Genomic DNA, 20,312 nt, shown 5'->3' on the forward strand with positions numbered 1-20,312 from the left:
AATAATATTATAATAATATGATTTAGGAGGTAATAATATTATCAAAAGATGTTAATAAATATATTTATATCCTATTGCAAAAAGTACTGTATTTCTTCATCTTTCGTTTATCTTGCCATATTGCTCTTACTATCTAAAAAAATGTGTTGTAACAATAAATTGACAATAATATTACTTAGAAAAATAATACATATACGTATTTATATCATTGTAAAATATAAATGTAAATATCAAATTTACGTATTGAAGTGACGATTCTGCTGAATTTCTTTTCTGTTAATTTAAGTGCCGTTCTTTTGATGAAGTATTGTTGAAGCCTGTGAGATTCAAATCAGTCAATGATTCTGTTTTTAGAAATGAAAGAAAGATGAAACGTCCCTACAAATTTTCGAAAAAATTTCAGGAAAGCAGGACGAGACGAGAAAGAAATTCTGTAACACAAGGATAGAGCAATGTTGGCGTTACAGAAAAAGAGGACATTTTAAGAACTAGTATCTGCAATACTAAAAGAAGAAAAAGAATTATTTGAAGCTCAAAAGTGACACCGAGGTAAGGACGAGAGGGATAACCTAGTTTCGTCGAAGGACAGAAAACAAGGAAATTATTTTCCTTTTCAGAAAACGAAAATTCCTCACAGATCCGTCAGCCTCACTTCAGGACAATAGATATAGAGCATTTTAATTCGATAAAATCGAATTTACGATGATAATAGGGGGGCTGAAAATGGTATATGGCAAAAATTAATATAGATTTGTATTGGGAACTTTATTTAAGTCAGAATGTACATTTAGCGAACATAGCAGAGAATATTATATTAGATTCGAATTTTATTAAGAAGAATAATTGTATAATAGATGTAAAATTAATGGGTGGGGAGGAAAAAATACGTATAGCAGGCAAACAAGCTATTATGAAGCAAAAAGAAGAATTTAGAAAAAGGAAAAGAATGGGAAGTACTTTATTATTTGAAAGGTTTGTTTTAAAGGAATATAGAAAAAATTCCAGAGAAAAAGACGAAACAAATAGAACAAAATTCTTTAGAAAGGATCATTAAGATATTTTTATCAAATCTTCTTTTGATATAGGGAGACGTAATGTTAGATAGACACAGATGATTTTTTGCTATTAAATAAACACCTAAGAGGTTTCAAATTTATTAACAGTAGGAGAAACAGCACTTAATTACTGACATGAAGGAATAAGGAGTTTTAGAAAAAGCTACGGAGTCAAATAGTTTGGTTTCGAAAAAGAATAAACCAACGAGCTGTTTTGGAGGTTAACAAGAAGTTGAACGGCATTATAAAGAAGCATTCTTATCTATTTTTTTTTATTAAATAAATTTGTTATTATTAGTACATGATTAAAAGAAATACAATATTATTAAAAAATTAGTTATAATAAATTCTTTACAATAATAACTGTAATATTACCAGTTTATGATTATTATTGGCGTGACACAGACATTTTAATGTAGAAAACATGAATTTTTAATAGTTAATATTTTGTCACAATTAACAAAATGATATATATATATCATCTCCTTTTTATTAAATTATACCTTTTTAAGGATATTATTTTTATAATACATATTTATTTTATTTATTCTATGGGAAACATTTTATGTTTAGAAATAATATTTATTTTTTTAATATTTATTTTTTTTATATTAGGAAACACATTGTTAAAAATATGTTGTTTATTTATATTAAATACTATTCAAAAGAAATAAAAAATTCATTGATTATGATACTTGAAACATGGCACGGCGCGTAATCATCTTATCTTGAAAACATTTCAGCAACAGTAACTTGTTTCTTTCATCTTTATCTTTTTAAGAGATAAGAATTTGATTAGTAAATATAACAGTACAGGTCCATTTAATACTCGTTTGCGTATAAAATTGTCAATAAAGAGGACTCGTGTCGTCAAACAAATATTAGGTCTACTTACAAAGTATTATATGTTAAATGGTTAATTGAAAATTGGATTTCAATCGGTTATCGAAAAGGAAGATCGATTTCTACAAACTTTCATTATTCTTTATGTATAAAATAGTTAATGGTCGGATCGATACTGATATTATTGATGATATCCAAGCAATTCAATATCAAAGCACTCAATGGGAAGAGTCGATATATATTAAAATTGTAGGTACTTGATATCAATTTTCGAAACTGACATACTTCAATGAATCGATATCAAGTTGAAAAGCGTTTATATCGGATCAATATCCATTTGATGATACCTAATAATATTGAATCAATTTCCGTTTGATGATACCTAATAATATTGAATCAATTTCCGTTTGATGATACCTAATGAAAGTATTGACACTCGTTTGATACTTATGTTTAATATTGTTTTTTATTAAATAAATTTTTTATTAAATAAATAATAATATAATTTAATAAAAAGGAGATGATGTTTAATATTGACACAGAAACAAACGAATAGCGATTTTTTGGATTAACGAACGAAAATCTGAAAGATGAAAGACTGAAAGACAAATCGTCTTTATATTTTCATAGAAGTACGGAACGGGTATTAATACTTCCACAGACGTATCGATAGCCGTATAAATATTCGTGATACAGCAAAGAAAATAAAAATATTAACAGTTTTTCTATTATTTCCGGAGATATACAAACTTTCTCTCGTTTGTACATTTGCTCGACAATGTCAATACTCGATAATATTCAACTATTCTATTTTACTCTCTTGTACTCTTTATTGTTTTCTACTCTCTGCTCTGATCTCTTGTATTCTCTGCTCTCTCTGCATTGGTACCTAGTCTCTCATATTAGTTACCGCTTCTTTCTTTCGTTCCCTTATTATCGCTTTCTTGTATCCAGATATATCTTTTAGGCCTTTTCAAACAAAGTCCTAGACATCATGTAATCTCCTCACGTGCATCTCTATCGGTCATATACTCTCGCTTACATACCGCTCATGTCATTTATATTACTAGTATTACGTTTCTATCTTATAGATACTAATCTTAGCACTCTTTCGATATACACACACGCGCGCGCATACACGTGAATATTTTCATAACATAATACTTACGACTTAGAATTAGTATTCGATACGACATCATAATTTGTAAACTGATATCGATAGTATTGATTTGTTATCGGTCTTATTGCTAGTGATATTAATCGATGTATTGATGTTCAAATTATCCTTGGATATTAACTGATAGAAACGAATAGATTAATCGAACGATTATCACGAATGGGAATTTGATATTTCAACAGAATTTATAGTTATGAATAAGCTATCTGGTTGATGATAAAAAGTTTCATCTTGTATTATGAAGAATTAATTACGTATAGTAGCATACCGTAAAATATGTCGAAAGTAAGGGCGAACGAGTTAGTCTTGAACAAGGAAAGTAAGTAGTGAGGTTGGAGCGAGGTAGGCAATTAGCAAGCATTAGATGAAAGCCTCAATGTACATGAAAGAAATGAATTTATGAATTTGGAGGAACACATAAGGATACAAAAAGGTTTGTAATTTCGTTGGTGAATTGCGGAAATATTTAATTCATATTGTTTCCTAATATATCATAAAAAGTGTAGGATTTTTTTTTATTTAAAAAAGAAAATTAAGCTTTAAATGATTGAAATTTTCCATTAAATAAAAAATAATAAATTCGATTGTTATATCTGGGATTCGTGACAAATATTTCGTCAAAGAAAAGAAAATTTTTTGTTAAGATAAGAAATCTTCTATTGTTGAGAAATGACTTTTGTTTGTTTTTCTCTGTTCCATTACAATCAGTTAAATATCATCGGATTAAAGGAATAAAAATTATATAATATTAATAATTTATAACCTCTATAAGTAATACATATATACAGACACACACAAATTGATAAAAATAGAACATATATACATATAAATATATATATATAATTGTAATAATATATGAATTTATTGTGAATGGAATAGAATTTTCAGATTTCTTTAATGCAACTAATATTGTAAAAAAGTTCTTTAACAGAAAAATATCAGAGACCAGCGACAGAATAATTTTGTCAGAGATTTGTCAGAATTATCTTCTAATAAAATTTACTCGACTTCGGATCTTTGATAGTTGGTAACTTTCTGTCTATTTTTGCCCTATTATTTTGTTAACGGGACCATGGCAGTCACCTATGGTATAACTATGTAAAAATTTCCAATTAATTACTTTCAATAATTATTATAAGTAAAATATAAGCAAAATTAAAAACTTCTTAATAATAGAAATAACTGGATAAACAGTGCAAAGTAAAGATCGTAGACAATAATTAATTATTGTTATTAATAATTTTTGTTTCTATTAACAAACAGAATAAGTAGTCTAAACTTCGAATAGAGAAAATTTATATTAATTCATCTTTATATTATATTATTCATCTTTAATTATTACTTCAAATATTATTGATCAGTTCATTTGTTTTCGTTGGTTTCAAAGTTAACAGATAGAATATTAGGCAACAATTAAATTTTCTGACGTACTGTTTTAAAACAATATCAAGAAAAGTAAGATTTGCTATTGCAGTCCCTACAATTTTCCATTATTATTTTGTACAATTTTTATACTAAAAATATCGTTGAAACATAACCGATTAGCAAGTTGTGGTATAAGCAACCGAATATTTAATTAGAAGATGTATATTTAGACACAGCTTTAATAACTTATCATTGTAAGCTAATACTAATATAAATTCAATTATTATTCCTAGGATAAAATTTATAAAAGTCCTGTACATTTTAATAAAAGTGTTAGAAATAAATAATACATTCAAAACTCATTCGTGAAAATAAATCAAATTCTCTCCTTCATTTTCTCTCTTCTCTTTATTTTCTCTACCTCCTTTCTCTCGATTATATATGTATATTGCTCATGTACACACGCACATATATGTATGTATAATAATATATTATAAAGTATGTATATAATATAATATACATATATGTACGTATAATAATATATACTCATAAGTTGTATTGTTATCTTTGCAGAAATAAATAGAAACTTGTATTATATTTTGAAGAATTTTACAAAAATAATACTGGGCTGTAAACGAAATTTCTTCTCCGCTGTGAAAACGGTAGCAAACGTGTTAAAAATTTTTGGACGACTTATTTCAGATTTTAATTCGATTCTGTCTTCGTCTCGATATCTCTAATAATATCCTATACGATATTCTTGGGTATCTTTAAAAGATTCGCGACTTCTCGTACTGCTTTTTTTTTCATAATGAAACATTACTAATTGGTGTATGTCGAATCATGTATTATTTTTATTTCCGTGATTCATTTCGCGTCAGATGACGACTAAGTGTAATTGTAAGAAATATTCAACACATATTTCTATAATTTAATATCTTCGATATTGACCTAGGATATTTATAAATATACTACAGTTATCATACACTACATTTTAATTTTATAATGCTGATAAAATCATTGCGGGATTTTAAAATTAATACATATCCGTGATTGCACAAGAAAAAGGAAGATCTACTTGCAGATCCACACCATTTAAATGTTTATAGAATATAAAATATATAATACTCGACGCCTTGATAATTGAAAAGAATTTTTATCTGTATTTATATTTGATACGTTCTATTTATAGAGGAGATGGGAAGAAATTAAAAATATTTGCGCTTATCTATAGAGATTCAAAAATATATTCTGTGAATTTCCACTTGGTGTGTCCGGTGAACTGGAATTTAATTTCTATTTTTTTTTTTTCTTGAAATACTGAAATTCATTCTCCCTTCTTCCTACAGTAATTTTTCAAGGCCAATGGATTGGTCTTACTTTTTTTTATTTTCATATTGCTTTCTCTTGCTGGCATTTTTAAATCACTTACCAAACAAAATTATTAAGCCTACAGATCGTGATGATTGATTGTGAGTAAGAAACGCTATAAAAACAAATGTGTTACAAACAAATACGTTTAGATAGATAAGTTACGTAAGATAGATAAGATAGATAGATACGTTAAGATAAAAAGACAAAGTAAATCAATAACGGACGAAAACAAAACAAACATTTTGTACTTACTATAGGTCGTTAATATTACACGTATCTATCAACGAGTGGTTATGTGTCGAGATAATCAAAAACAGGATTTATTGAGAGTCCCGTGAAGTGAACACATTGTTCTTTTTCCGTTATCATAAATTATCATCATATATGTATATGATGCATATAGGCATATTTTTCTACTTTTTCTTTGTATCATTGTTCTTATTACTATATTATTATATTATATATTATTATTATAGTAATAGTAGTAGTAATAGTAATAGTAATAATATAATGTAAAATCAGTGAATAATAAAAATAATACGAAGCTATAAAATAGCGCTGGAAGAAAAAATGCGTAATGTGGATGGAACTCATGTTTTAATCTTTATCAAAATAATATGTAATATATAAGTGTATGATCACTAATTTTTATTTTTGAAGAAATAATCAATAAATGTGTATACTTTATAACTATTTGTCATCAAACCAAATCGTACCGCTACTGTATCTTATTTACTACAAAACATCACGAAATTCACATCACCATCAGCGAAGAAAATAAATGTAAGAGATTGAATTGTATATCTTATTAAATTATTAGATAAGGAAAGAAAAAGAATAAATTAGTTGATTATGTTATATAAGTACAATAAAAAACACAAGAGGTCATTGAGCTTGCGATCCCTGTATTATGAAACTTTTTTTTTATAAAAATATAAATAATTTTTATTTGACAACATACAATAGTATAAAAGTCTGTATAACGGAATTACAAAACTAATATGCCTGCCACACTTCTACTACACACTTCTAAGAAGTTTGCATTTCTATATAAAATCTGGAAGGAACTACAAATTTTTCTAAAATTGAACAGTATCTTAGAAACAGATCTATTGACATGAACGATTGGACTCGTATATTCTTATTTTTGTCCTAGAATTATTTATCCAAAGCTCATTAAAATGCACGAGTGAATTACTGTAGCTTTTCCGTGCGAGCATCGTGAAACGCATTTCATTGCGTTTGAAATATAATAGTTTAGAAAATCTAAGCATCATCAGCTTCCACTACACAACAAGCAAACAATCGTCACGAAAATAAAACAAACACCATTCAAGCGTGTATATATAAATTAATAGTGGGTATACAAGCTCCTTTTTTGCCACAAATTTCGAAGGTTGAAACAGGCATTGTACAAAACTTCTTTTTCGCGAAAGATGTCGAAAGAAGCATTTACTATGTACATATTACAATGGTAATAGGCGTAGTTACTGACTGATTTTGATGAACAAGGTCTTATTTTAAAGATGAACGTTTAATCAAAGACGGCGCTATTTCGAATTTTTGAAAAGGCTTTATACTTTTGCATGATATATTTTCAAAGAAAAATTATTTTATAGTGAGATTAGTTTTGTGTTCATGTTTAATAGAAATGAAAAGTAAAGTTTAAAAGTACTTATAATTAGAAAACTTGAAAATCTTGGAAAAGTAATTTATATTATTCCATAATAATGTTCAGAATATACTTAATTGAGTCAAAACATTGAAGCTTAGATAGATCAATTTTAATAACAATAACGATCGTTAAAATTTTCATGATATTATTATCAGTATATATAAAACATTTTTTCATGAACCAGGATTTTAGAGCAATAATATAGAGTACAATTTCTATTGTTCAAACTTATTTTTGAAAATGTGCAACATTTTAGATTTTATGATGATACAACTAGAGATTTCTAAATTACTTAAGGAAAAGAAAGAGACTGATAACATCGAATTCGAGAGTGTTAATATCATAATCCTAGGCTATCTCAAAATATTTAACTGAATACCAGTAATGTAATGACATGCCAAAATCTGTAACTGATTACCGATAATATATTCGTAAATTATTTCAAATTTAATAACTAAAAACGCTCCTCTGCAATGTTTGTTAAGAGGCATCAACACACATTATTTGGAAATAATAAAAATTTCTGGTCTCAAAATAGCTACAAAAGCAATGTAGACTAGATATATAGAAAAGGAAATCTAAAAATACTGTTTTTATTTACAGATTTTGTAAAATTCTAATATATAAAATTAGATATTTTGTCAAATACCACACTAGAAAATATTATTATTAAATATTAAAATTTAATTATTAATTTGTTTGTTCAATTTTGCTTAATTTTATTAAATTTTAGTGTTAAATATGTTAAATAGTTGTATTCTTTTATAATTTAGTAATATGTTTTATATTTCAAGTTATTATTAATACTGGAATGAAACTCCAGTATTTTGCCGATTTTAAATGAAATATTAAAACTGAAATTATTTCCTATTAAACATCTTAAATGGCTCCTAATTGATATTTGATCTGTCTGAAGCTTTTATTACCGATTCTGTGCACTGTAAAATTGATAAAACCACCCTTAAACACCGGTACTTTGCCGAATTTTTTGAAATATTAATATTATTATTTATATTATTTATATTATTAATATTATATAATTTGAAATATTAATATATATAAATAATTTTCTATTAAGCACCCTAATTCACCCCTAATTCACCCTAATTAAGCCGGACCTGTCAAAAACTTTTATAATATATATGGAATTATATATCCATCGTAAATTAATAAAACCATTTCGATAACCATGCAATTTTTCGATTTCAATTGAAATATTAAAAATTGTAAAATTCTTTTCTAAGCACACTAATTGTTCCCTACTTGAATCGGCCCCGTCCAAAATTAATATTTTTTTTTGTACTTCGTAAAATCAGTAAAACAACCGTAAAAGTCTGGTACTTTTCTGAATTTAATTGAAATATGGAAAATTAAAAAATTTTATTTTAAGCAACTTGATTCATCTCTAATTATGCTGGACCTTTTCGAAACTCCTATTACAGATTTTGAGCAGCATAAATTTATTAAAATAATACTGAAACTCCGCTACTTTGCCGATTATAATTCAAATATTATAAATTAAGGAATTTAATATTAAGCACCCTAATTCACTGCTAATTGGACTGGAATTAATCAAAACTTCGATTCACCCTTAATTGAACCGGTCCTGTCCGAAATTTTTGTAATACATCCTGTGCACCGTAAAATTAATGAGACCACTCAGAAACCCCGTTACTTTGCCAAATTTTTCGAAATAATAACATTTACAAAATTTTCATGAAGCATTCTAAGTCTCCCTTAATTGATATGGCCCTGTCCGAAACATTTATCATAGCTTCTGTGCACCGTAAAATAAATAAAGCTACCCTTCAACCCCGGTACTTTGTCGAACTTTTTGAGATGTTAAAATATAATGAATTTTTTTATAAAGAACCCTACGTCGCACCTAATTCAGTCGGCCTTGTCTGAAACTTAGATAATAGGTTCTGCACACCGTAAAATTAATAAAAATACCATTAAACTCGTTACTATGCCGAAATTAATTGAAATAATAAAATTCAAAAATTTTTTTATTAGGCACTTTAAATCAATACTAATTGAGTCAGCCTTTTCCGAAAGTTATATAACAAGTTCTGTGTACCGTAGAACTAATAATGCCATCCCTTATACTTGGTATTTCGCCGAATTTATTGAAATAAACAAAATTAAATAATTTTCTATTCAGCACCCTAAATCACCTTTAAATGAGCCGGGACAGTCCAGAACTTTTATAATAGATTCGGTGCACTGTAAAATTAATGAAGCTACTACTAAACCTAAGTATTTTTCGAATCTTTTACAATATAAAAATTTATAGAATTTTTTATAAAGCACCCTAAGTTGCCCTTAATTGATACAGACCTGTCCAAAATTTTATAATACATTCTGTACATCGTAAAATTAACAAAACCATCCTGACACACATGTGCTTTGCCATATTTACTTCAGTAATTAAATTTAAAGAACTATTCTGCTAAGCATCCTAATTCGCTCTTAATTGAGCCAGCCATATCCGAAAATTTTATAATACTTTCTATGAACGGTAAAATTAACAAAATCATCCTTAAATCTCCATACATTGCCGAATTTAATACAAATATTAAAATTAAAAAATTTTTTTATTAAGTATTCTAAATTACCACTAATTTTGCCGGCTAAGTCCGAAGCTTTTATAATAGATTTTGTGCGCAGTAAATTTAATAAAACCACCCTTAAAACATGGTATTTTGCCGAATTTAATAAAGTATTTTTTAAATTCTAATATACAAAAAAATTTAATGAAGTACTGGAGTTTAAGAGTGGTTTTACTTTTTTACAGCGCACAGAATCTATTATAATATTTTCGTACAGGGCGGGCACAATTAGGGGCGATTTTTGGTGTTAATGCAAAATTCTTTAAATTTTAATATACAATAAAATTCGGCGAACTGTTGGGATTTAAGGGAGGCTTTATTAATTTTACGTTGCATAAAATTTATTATAAAAGTTTCGCAAGCGGTCGGCTCAATCAGAGGAGATTAAAAGTGCCTAACAAAAAATTTTTAATTGTACTATTTCAATTAAATTCAGCATAGTATCGAGATTAAAGAATGGTTCCATTCATTTTACGGTACAGAATCTACTATAAAAGTTTTGGGCAGGGTCAGCTCAATTCAGTGCGATTTAGGATACTTAATAAAAAAATTCTTAAATTTTTATATATCAAAAAATTCGGTAAAGTACTGGGAATTAAGGGTGGTTTTATTGATTTTTCAATGCACAAAATTTATTATAAAAGTTTCGGGTAATTCTATGTATCTCATGCGTCAAAAGCATAAATTAAATTACATGGCAACGGTCGGCGGTACTATACTATCGAAGATTATCAGCGGCTTGTTGAACTTTTTTATTACTCTTGGTTTAATACTATAAATCAACATACAGGATTTAAAGGCAAGATATTTCTTTTTCAAACATCATCTTCGTTTTTAAGTGATTCGTAAAATCCACATCGTATTCGTTATGTGATTGAAATTAAGGAGGAAGATAAAAGAGAAAAAATTTATAATGGCAGTTACACGAATCAAAGAGGAATTTTTCATCGAACAAGGTGTACCGTTTCTCAAGAAAATTTTCTTCGGGAATATTTTGAAATTATACGAGAAATGTCCATTCCATGTTTCCTCTACCGTGTCTTAATCGTAGTTGCATCAATTTGATATAAGTAATTATTCAATATAAGTCGACGTAGAAGAAATTATAAATTCAATGCTCCAAATTGTTTGTTATAATATTCACAACATATATTAATAAAATATTCATAACATTTAATAATATTATAAATATTTATACTATTAATGTTTAATATAATCATAATATTCAACGTTTCCTAAAAATATAAGAATATAGACTAATAAACTCATAGCATACTGCGAATTCCATTGTCAATAAATTTGAATAGGAATTCAATGAAATTACGTCTTCGTTATCCATAGTCTCCTATGTATCGTCACATACCTTCATTAGTTATTATTCGTTTTGCCTATAATCCTATTCCCTCTGTGCATGCATTTGTACGCGTATGCATGCGTTCTGGTCAAGCGGGCGAGACTGCGTGCGCAGATATATGCGTGCGTCTGTGTATCTTGCATGTTTTGAAAATAAAAAAATTATTTTTTCACTCGTTTTCCTTGTATTAAACAATAACAGATATCTAGATAATACGATTGGTTTTATCTAATTATTTAATTATCTGTTTGTTTTTTTTTTACAGAACTATGTATCACATCGCTAATTTATTTCAATGATATAAACGACTACATTTTCCTAAAAATTTACTCTCTATTGAAGAATTTAAAAAAAATGATCGAATCATACTTTCGGTTAATTAATAATTCATACTGTACTAATTCAAAAGTAACAAGTAATTTACTAGAAAAATATTACATTTCTCTAATCGTCTATTTCTTATTACGTATAAATGTGCATAGCATTATTATGGCATTTATTATATTTCTAGCAATATAACATTTCGGATTGTATTATCCAAATGAATAAATTCTTCGAAAAGCACTTAAATAATACTTTACCCAATATTTACTTCTAATTATTCCTTAAGATAATGGTAGATATTCGATTAACCGATTAACATCGCTAAAAACAAAAGTTATAAATGGCATAGAGAGACAAATTTTCAATGAAATAAATAACCATTCCTTCTAAATACAATCTTTTAAATTTTATTTTCTATGCAATGTCGATGTTGTCTTCACGTAAACTAAATAAATTTCAAAAAAAAAAAGAAAAAAAAATTCCCTCCCGGAAAGGAAAATAAACGAAATTCGATTTTTAAATAATAAGATGATGAATAGGATATGTATATGGAAAACGACAGATAGGGAAAATCAAAAGAAGTGATATTTAAAAAGAGAGAACGAAGTTGAAAACAAAAAAAAATTTCCCGTAATAGCTATATTGATCTAAACTTGTTAGCAATACTGGTGAGATTACAGAAAATGATATTCTCGTCGGACTATGAAAAATAATAGGGGGAAATGAATAACGCATGCTCTCAACTGGGTTGCGCCTGCATTGTGTCTGGGAGTCGGGGTAAAAGCTTTTCGATGAGAGTTGGACCAGCGAAAGTTATTCCGTTTGGAGACACTAATGTGACCAGTGCTAACAGATTCCAAAAGATGAAAAACGATTTAAAAAGGAAGACGAGTGTGCAAACGGAAGTAGCTGAGAAATGCCAAAAAATTAGAAAGTGACGTTAAGAATCGCCGACGTTCTACACTTCATGGCCTTGGTATAATAAATTATAATTGAATTTAATATTAACATTTAATACATAACTCAAGGATTTATTTTCATAGATTTAAAAATTTTTTGTACGTCTCGCTATAGAAAATTCTATAATTTTATATATGTATATATGAGTTATATTGGAAACGCTACATTATACACTATTTTATACTTTGTCTCCAATACTACGATACTACGATATAGCAATTTATAATGTACTAAAGAAAATTGCATAGTTCTTTATTATTACTTTATACTATATTTTATCTATTCTTTTACATTTATTATATTATATTTTATTTTATCTGTAATTTGTCTTTGACGTATTATCGCATAATATTAAAGAGAGAGGAAAATATAATTAGAGTTATCTGAATTAGGATATTTCTGTTATACATTTATATGTCGTATTATAATAATCGTATATATGGCCAACTGTTGCGTAGCTCTATCCTGTTTCGTAATCCCCGATGAAAATATCCTTTGAGAAATCCACGATACTAGCTAATTTGCTGGTTTGACACTAGTTCAATCGTTCCTCTGCCGATTAGTTAATCAATTGGAACAGAGATACATGATTTAATTCATTGACGAAGAGAACAGAAAAATGAAAAATAGAAGAAAAATAGAAAGGTCCCTTAACGTTCTCAACGAATCGTATGGATCTTTGATTAAACATTTCAGTTGTTGTGGTTTCAATTATTAAACGGATATTTCGTAACGTTTGCACGATACGAAAAAGTTCGTGCAATATTGAAAAAGTTTCAAGGAGATTCTGACATTTTTTCTATGTAAAGTTAAAATAAAATTCTGAATGTTGGTCCAAATTTTTCCATAAATAATTAGAACATTTGGAAAGTATATCGAAAGATTTATCGAACATTTTGAAAGACTTTGAAGTATTTTTAATAAAGATAAAACACTAAAGTTATCAAAATCTTTTAATAGAGTTTTTTTAAGCATGCTCTGTCAACGTTTAGATCGTGTAATTGGAATAATTACCAATTATTCGAAAAGAGTAATTTAAAAGTGTTCGACCATTTAAATATGTCCTATTAATATTATCATCATTAATATTATCCTTTAAATGACGCGCCTCATGTCGAAATACGATCTATATGAAGCTTATTATTTATTATTTATTCTTAGAAAAATTTATGAACCAGATCGATCGAAATAATAATAACAAATGATATTCATCTGTACATGTAAATACGTACTTATTTATAATTTTTCTTCCTAAACGACTGTGTTAACAGTGTCTCACAAGATCGCGGCGATGGGAGAAACTATTAAAAGTTTTCATAAAACTAAAATACGGAATTAACACGAAATAAGAATGTCTGAAGAGCACTGAAAGTATCTTTCCTTGACTACCGTGAGCGTGCTTGATTGATCCACATGGTAAAGAATAATGATGTTTTATTTTTAATGAAACCAATTTTCAAGGAAAGAAATGAAATTAAGTAAGAACTTAATATTTCGTTTAATGTCCAGGACGTAACGAGATGACCGGAATGCTCACATTGTTTAAACACATATGTAATATAAGCAAGAACGAGCATGGATTCCTAGCAATGCCGTAAGTAATTTTCATTTCTTTCCTTTAACAATAACGAGTAATAATAATAGCGATGAAATTTAAAATTCTGCTATAAATTTTTCATCATATTATAATATTACAATATTATAATTTCATTGCTGTGGAAGCAATGACTGTAAATATTGGTTTTCCGCAAATCCATCCCATATTCCCGTTATATCATGTTGCACAAAATCAGAAAACCGACTCATTTTGCAATTAATCAGAATAGTTACAAAAATAAATTTCATTCGATCAATCGTGATATAATATTATATGCTAAAATTTATCTTGAATACCATTCTGCAAAATTATTATTAAACGATAACTTGCTTAATTACAATTATCAATAGAAAGAGATAGAATTATGTTCGCTATCCTGTCGTAAAATCATTACATTTTATTTTTGTTTAATCAACCCAGAGATAAATTTATATAATATTTTCTCTTATACGTACGTACATCAATTCAATTTTCTTTATTCTTTTCAGACGGGACCAGGATTAAGCAAAAGTAAATATTCAATTATATCTAAAATTACGTCCAAATCATTACGTTTGATCGTTTAACGACGCGAATGTATCTATATAAGTGAATTTACATTTGTATTTTCATCTTCTTTTTCTATTTATCTTTATACTCGTGAATGTGTGAATCAGATTAATTAACCCTATACACACACACACACACACATGTAGAGATACACATACAGAACATGTGTTGATATGTTTTAATTATTACGAATGTTTAAACGGAAAACCTCTCTATATGTAGGATGTATTTAGGGTTAATAGATGTATATATATGTATAAGTATATAAGTGTGTATATGTGTGTATAATCATAAAAATACATATATACATGTGTGTGTGTACGTATTAATATTGATGTATAACTATAATTTGCCTTTGTATTCATCTGTATACATGTAGATATTTAGAAAAAGTTAAAATTAACCCCTTGCTTTCGATGTCCTCTCGAACGTTCAGAGCTTCAATTGATTTATTTATATTTGATTTAGACGAATTTGCAAACATTGAAGAAATATTCTTTTGCAAAAAAATCAATATTTTGTTCCTTATAATATTCTCGGTAGTACGATAAGTTTTGAAGGAATTCGATTACGTCAGTTTCATTGATATCTTGTGTTACTTGTAAGAATTTCTGTTTTTCTGATGGGGAGCTCTGTGGGGACGTCTGGGTGCGAAGGGATAAAGAAAGATTAAAAAATAAATTAAAATAAAAAGAAAAGGAAGAAAAATTATAATTGAAAAAGAAAAAAAAAAGAAATTAATACCAAAAAGGAGAAAACGCAAAAAATTAAAAAAGAAATTAGAATCGAAAAAAAGATTAAAATTCAAAAAAAGGAAAAAAGGTGGAAAAAGAATTAGAATAATCAAAAAAGGAAAATCAGAAAAAAGGATTAAAATGGAGAAAAGAATTCAAGGAAAAAAAAATGAAGAAGACAAAAAAGAAAAATATTACAAACAAATGCGTATTGGGAAATTGTACGGATATATTTCATATTTATATCGAGTGATATCTGTATCTAATTTCTGTGAGTCGTTGTAATAACGATGTCGCAAATGTAAACCCAACTTTTAACCGAATATATGTTATTTCTTTAATTATTCACAATATTTGAATATTTTTAATCGGCTGTACGATTTGATTTTAATTTCATTAGCTTGATTAAAAAACTTGATTGAGAATGCGAATTAACGGAATATTTCAGGTTAATTCTCTAAGCAGTACGAGGCACAAAAATATAGAATCGAGTAAATTTGTTAGAAATTCGACTAAAAATTCGAGTAAAATTTATTAAATCATATATCGAAATATACTTATTACTATTATATTGTTTAATCAGATATAGTTGATTAGGTATAAGATAATTTTTATATGATATAACAATCAAATTAGTAATGTTAATCATTCGTTAAACGTGATACATTTAATTACATCATTGTAATAAATAGAGTTAATTTTCATAAAAGAGTGATATTAATTATCGACATTACTGATTAAGATATTAAGTCAGGGAAAAAAGTTTCTTTTTATTTTCCTATTTTGCATTTTAATGCAAAAGCGGTTACGATTTACGATTGTTTAGAGTATAGATCATAATTAATAGTTTGAACGGACGGCAACGGTTGAATCTCCCCTTCCATAGGTCATGATCAATTTCACCCAGAATTGTGCTTCATGGATCCTTTCAAGAATGCTTCAGTTCCGTTCCGTTCCGTTTTAGTAACGATTCGCAAATAAAAATATGATCCATTAAATGTTTCATTAATTAATCATGCGGCACACAAACATTGGATTTTTATTCTTCTTCAATGATTTATGTCTGTTTTGTGTACAGTTGGTTCCTTGACAGCATCATTTGCATCACTTACATGATACCATCTATATTGGAAACGTTTGATACAGCTTTGTGCAACGTCCATTGATAACGGATTGGTCAATAAATGTCAGAAATTTCTTTAAGAGCCGGAGTGGCATCATTATCTCTCTTGTAATAAAATATTCAAATGTATCTTCTTCGTTCTTCGATTCGACCTTGCTCGAAATACTTGATGGAAGCTCGCCTTTCGATAATCGCGCGGCACTATTGCCAAATTAATTGTTTAACATTAACAAAATTATATCGGATGTCATTATTCATTAGCCGGTAGAATGCTAGGAAACATTTGAATAAGGAATGTGACGCAAAAGGGTAGAAGAACTAGGTTTCAACAATTATTGTCAGTTATAATCTTACATAACTGGGATGGTTGCTTTTGTACTGATTTCTACTGTTAATTTTATTATTGTTTTTTCTCGCGACTATTATTTATGTATATAATTTAAGATTAGAAACTAGTGCGATTTAATGTTAATATTGTCATCTGCCGACAAGTTGAAAGATATGGAAGATAAGTGTAACTCCGGGGAATCGCACGGTGCAAAAACCAAAGAACCGGACTTTCTTTTAACAAGCAACACTTACAAATCTATTAAAGAAGGTTAGTTAATTTTTATATTATTACACATTACTTCACATATTTATAACCTTTATTAATTTCTTCTTATTATAAAAGGAAAAGTTGCCACTGAGAATTTGGGATAATTCTGAAGAATAAGAAAGTCTTCCTGATATCTGTTATTATATTTTGTTACAGACAGTTATTAAACAAGGAAGAAAAAGAAGCTATAGGCGAAGCGTATATACGCACCGAAAGAATAAAAAAATGATGATGCTGTGACAGATGAATATCTAGAAAGTAGAGCGTCTTTTGTAGGATCAAGTCTTTCTGTAACAATTAGAGTATCTAAGCCTCCAAAAATTATCGGTATTTTTCCTTCGAATTTATTTCCATTTTAAACTATTCATTAACTTTTGTAAATCAAATATACCTACGTTACATATTAGATGTTGCCGACGGTTTGACAAACTTGGTTCTTCAAAAACGGCTAGTCTACCCTATGCAGGATTTACATGTCAATCTATAATCCTTCTGGAAACACCGTCCGTAAGTCTATTGAAAATGTTTAAGATCAACCGCTTGTACGGCAATGGCGTAATATATATTCGCAATTGAATTATTTCAGGATTTACGAAGAGATACGACAAGACTTGCCACAGCCAAAGGTGCATCAATCGCTTGTGTAGATGCTTCTCACAAGAGAAAGACTGGTCATTTTGGTCAATCAAGGACCAATGGGCCAGATTTTCTTTCACCAAACACTTTCCTATGTATTAAAGAAAGATAGTTTTTATTTCACATCGTATGCTTTATATATCTATAACCTTTATCAATTTCTTTTTATTATAGAAGTAAAAGTTACTTCTGTGAGAGAATTACAAAGCTTCCTAATTTCTGTTATTATATTTTATTACAGACAGTTCTTGATCGAAAAGAAAAAGAGTTTATACGCGAAGCGCGTGGCGTACCGGAAGTGTAAAGAAATTGTGAGGCTGCGACAGATGAATGTCAAGAAAGTTGATCGTCTTTTGTAGGACCAAGTCTTTCTGTAACAATTGGAGCACTTAAGCTTGCAAAAATTATCGATATGTTTCTTTCGAATTTATTTGTATTTTAAACTATGCATTAAATTTTGGAAATCTAATATACCTATGTTACTTGTTTGGTGTTGCCGGAGGTTTGACAAACTTGCTTTTTCAAAAGTGACGAACACAATCAACCACTTGTATGGCAATGGTGTAATGTATATTCGCAATTGAATTATTTCAGGATTTACAAAAAGAAACGGCAAGACTTGCCAAAGATGCATCAACTCCTGTAGTGATATCGATGCTTCTCAGAAAGGTACGAATGATAATATTGATATAATATTGAATAAAGAACCAGGGGAACAATTATTAGAAATGTTCCAACTATTAGAGAAAGATATATAAAAGCTATAAAAGCAACTCTACTTTCTAGATATTAATTATTTCAGATTCTCCTTTTTTTTTTTATTCCTCTGGCACATCACGCGTTTCGCATATAGCTTCTTTTCTTCTACGCATAATAACTCCGCTAGTGAGCATATATAATGACAAAATGAAATAGATGATAACCTTGAATTGTATGCACGAGGAATAGTCCCGCGTAGACACAGTAATAACCGTAAGAGTAGAGTAGTCGGTGGAAAAGCAACGATGTCAGATACGCATAATTGTAATTTAAAAAAATGGGTGAAACCTAATTGTCATTCCATTTTATATGTCCCTACCTTATTTAGGTCGAGTTAATTCGGGAAAAATGTTTCTTCGTATTCCTATATTGGCTGATGACATTATTCCGGGTTCATAACTTTAGTAATGTCCAACAATCAATTTTTATCAAGCGCTTTATCAAGCGGTTATCAAGCGCCGCGCGTTTGAAAGTTGAGTTTTTGTGGAATATTTTTCGAGAGGTTTTTTCGAATTCGTGTATTTGTTTAAAAGTTATCACGCCTTATAAGTGAGATAGAACAAAGAAGATGTATTTTGAAATTTTATTACGAGGAAAAGAATAATGCCAATCCAACTCTTGAAAAAATTTAGAATCGATGCGTTATAAATGGACATCGCACATGGTTACATCAAACGTTTCCAATACGGAAGATATGATGTAGTGGTGCAAGACATAGACTAGGAACCAACCATCGGTCACAAAACAGTTCTACATCATTTGAAGAATGCTGGATATATAAAGATATCCAATGTTCATGTTCCATATGATCAAATAGTGAAGCGTTTAATGGATTTCTGTCTGCGAATCGTTATTAGGACCTAACGAAACCGATGCACTCTTGAAACGGGCCATTATGTACGATAATCTATGAAAAGGATCATGATCCATGGAAGGAGAATCAACCGTTGTCGCGCCGTTCAAACTATTGATCATAATCTCTTCTCCAAACAATCGCAAAATGATTTGCTTTTGCATTGAAATACGAAGAAACCTTTTCCTCTAACTTAATATCTTGATTAGTAATGTCATTGGTTGATATCATTCCTTTATGGAAATTAATTCGAATTATTTCAGTAATATAGTCAAAGGTATTTATCTTGCTTAACAATGTGAATGAATGACATTACTGATAGGATCATTATATTACATATAGATTATCATACACGTAATTAATTATATCTAATTAAATGTTATAATAATAATAAATATATTTCAATAAACGATTTATCGATATTCTGTGTAGCAAAACTGATTAGAGAATTAACCTGAGGTATCAGGTTAATTCGAGCTTTTAATCAAGATTTTTGAGTCAATGAAATTAAGATCAAATTCTGTGGCAGATTGAAAATATTCAAATGTCGTAGATAATTGAAGGAATAGCAAATATCGACTAACATTTCAGTTTGCAGTTATAACACCGACATCGCGTAGATTTACGCCCGTTACAGACAGATATCACTCACTCGGAATAAATATGAAATGGATCGTTACAATTTCCCAATGCATGTTTATTTGTTTTTTCCTTCTTTGTCTTT

General features: G+C 28.4%; 2 long non-coding RNA genes across 2 annotated transcripts; one reads left to right on the forward strand and one right to left on the reverse strand.

Moving 5' to 3' along the window:
• Positions 1-16,843: 16,843 nt before the first annotated feature.
• On the reverse strand, positions 16,844-18,018 carry LOC127064986 (uncharacterized). The gene is made up of 3 exons (XR_007781881.1): positions 17,736-18,018; positions 17,551-17,628; positions 16,844-16,943 (listed from the first exon to the last, which is right to left on the reverse strand). It is a non-coding gene; the product is annotated as an uncharacterized LOC127064986 (long non-coding RNA).
• Positions 16,941-17,966, forward strand: LOC127064985 (uncharacterized). The gene is made up of 4 exons (XR_007781880.1): positions 16,941-17,340; positions 17,497-17,667; positions 17,748-17,847; positions 17,927-17,966. It is a non-coding gene; the product is annotated as an uncharacterized LOC127064985 (long non-coding RNA).
• Positions 18,019-20,312: the final 2,294 nt, after the last annotated feature.

This window comes from Vespula vulgaris, chromosome 7, assembly GCF_905475345.1.
Source record: "Vespula vulgaris chromosome 7, iyVesVulg1.1, whole genome shotgun sequence".
In the NCBI taxonomy this organism is placed as follows: Eukaryota; Metazoa; Arthropoda; class Insecta; order Hymenoptera; family Vespidae; genus Vespula; species Vespula vulgaris.